Source organism: Propithecus coquereli, unplaced genomic scaffold (genome assembly GCF_000956105.1).
Source record: "Propithecus coquereli isolate 6110/MARCELLA unplaced genomic scaffold, Pcoq_1.0 Scaffold686, whole genome shotgun sequence".
In the NCBI taxonomy this organism is placed as follows: domain Eukaryota; kingdom Metazoa; phylum Chordata; class Mammalia; order Primates; family Indriidae; genus Propithecus; species Propithecus coquereli.
The window spans coordinates 78,954-81,745 of NW_012152907.1; positions in this window are offsets into that span (position 1 = coordinate 78,954).

Here is a 2,792-nt window from a genome sequence, read left to right on the forward strand (position 1 = left end):
GAAATCCATGAAAACGGTCCCTGGTGCAAAAAAGGTTGGGGACCACTGCTGTATATGACATGAAGCCAGTAGAAAGAATTTCAGTACAACATGAATTTCTCTTAAAAGAAGGGATTTGTGGCACTTAAAACATAACAGCTTAGGTAAGAAGGAGAAAGACAGAGACTCCGGAACCAGCACCAGGGTGGTCCTCAGTGTCCTGAGGCTATTTTCACAATGGAGGGGTGAGTTTAAAGGGGAGAAGTTGGACCCATTCCCTCTCCTCCCAAGCTGTGTCTTTCTTTATTCCTTTGCGCATCACACATTCAGTTTTAGTAACATCAGAATAAGAACTGGCTATAAAATACATTTTTAGACCACTGTGTAGCTAGCACTTTCTCTGTGTCAGTCATCACGGTTACTAAGATTTTCACTGTTGAAATCTATTGAGACTATTAAATAAAACCAATGAATCTAGGAATCAAGACTGAAAATTTTAGAAATTTAGGTTCCATTCTCAGCTCTGCCAGGGAATAGGGATTCTAAAATAGCTATCTACTGCAACTCACATTGAGAAACTGCTCATAAAAATAGGAAGACAAATTGTAGAAAATGTAAAAATTAATAGGATTCTGAGGTAATATCTATTGAACTCCCTGAATTTCAAAAGACATTGTTTTAAAATCAGAGAATGTGCAATGAAAAACATTTACTGTATGCATATAGGTGTTAAAATATCTGAAAAATCAACAATGAGGGTTGTGTCCTCTGATAAACAGTACTTAAAGAGGACAAATAAATAGCATCAGTGGACACCCACAGGCCTCACATATGACATCAAAAATGAAGTTAAAGGAAACCCTTTTATAATTCATTACTTTCCCTTTCATTGTATTTTTCTTTCTTATGGGCTAACTGCTTGACATGACAGATGGCCTAAAACTTTCTAAGTGGTTTCTTTGTAAAGAAAGGCATCTTAAATTGATTTCAAATTGTGCTACTTGCAGCCCTAAGGATTGTGAAAAAGAACCCAGCAGGAGGGCTGAGAGCATCCAAACTTATGGATGTCAGTGGCTTCTATGGGCAGGTCTGGGAGGGTACAAGCACTGGGCTTTAGCTTGGGATTTAATTAGAAGCAAAGGTTCTACTAGTCTTTAAGATGCCTGAAAGTCCTCCCACATAATTTATGAACTCTACCATACAACCTTTTGTAAAGTAAAAAGTCTCTTTTAAAATGATAATAATCATTCCCTAATTTATGTGGTTTGTAGGACATTGGTTTGTCATGGCACAAGAAATATATTAATACTAAGTTCAAAATCATAATTACAAGGATATATATTTTTCTTATTGATGCTATTCTCCTTGTAGTCAAACATAAATTCCAATAGATACAGTTCTTTGTAAACAAATAACTTTAAAAATAATTTTTAAAAAATGGAAATAACTATTTTTTGTATATCAGCTGAAGTGTTACTCGACACAGGAAGAACCAGGAAACTGACCAGTTCTCAGGAGCTGAGGCCAACCAACCTCAACATGATCCACATGTTCCAATGATGAGACAAAAAGCAGCTGTTACAGTTCTGCTCAATGATGTAAAGAAAAGTAAGCTCGTAAAGCACAAATATATTGGCAATCTCAGGATAGAAATAGAAAATATTTAAAAATGGAAATTTTAGATCTGAAAAATATCTGAAAGAAAAAAATTACTGGGTGGGCTAAATAGTGTAATTGAGATGACAGATCAAAGGGTCAGTGCATTTGAAAATGGGTCAATAGAAAGTATTCCTAGCCTGAAGGAGGAAAAAAAGGATTGAAAGTAATTAATAAAGCCTGAGGGACCAATGCACAATATCAAAAGGTTTAATAACTGCATGTTCTCAGTCAAATGGAAAAGCTAAGAAAAGTTGATCTCATAGAATTAAAAAGTATAACAAAGTTTACTAGAAGCTGCAAAGGGTATGGAGAAGAGGGAGATAGGGACAGATTTGTTAAAGGACACACAACTACAGCCAGTTAGGAGGAATAAGTTGTAGTGTTTTATAGCACTGTTGGAAGACCATAGTTGAAAATAATATATATTTCCAAATAGCCATAAGAGAGGATATTGAATGTTCTCAACGATATATGTTTCAGATGATGGATATGGTAATTACCTTGATCTGATCACTATACATTTTATGTATCAAAATATCACTACCTGCCCCCAAAATATGTACAATTATTATCAATCAAAAATAAAACTAGAAAATAAGTTTTAAAAAGTTCTAATATACGTGTCACTGGAACCCCAGAATGAGAGAAGAGAGAGAATGATGAAAAAAAATAAAGGTTTGAAGTAATAATGGCTGAAATTTTCTCAAATTTGGAAAAAGATAAGAATTTGAAAATTGAATTTACAAATTCAGTTCAGAAAATGTCAAACAGAATAGATGCAAAGTAAACCATGATTTGACACAAAACAGCCAAATGGCTGAAAGCCAAAAATTAAGAGAAAATCTCGAAAGCAGTCAAAATAAAATGAAAAAAATCATACAGATGATGAATGTTTAGAGATTACAGATTGCTCACCAGAAAGCACAGAGACCAAAAAACCAGTGAAATATCTTTAAAGTGCTGAAAAGAAAAAAATGGCAAACAAAATTCTATATCCAGTGAAAATGTCTTTCAAGAGTGAAGGTGAAATAAAGATATTTTTATTGTTTTTTGGTTTTTTTTTTGAGACAGAGTCTTGCTTTTGTTGCCCGGGCTAGAGTGAGTGATGTGGCGTCAGCCTGGCTCACAGCAACCTCAAACTCCTGGGCTCAAGC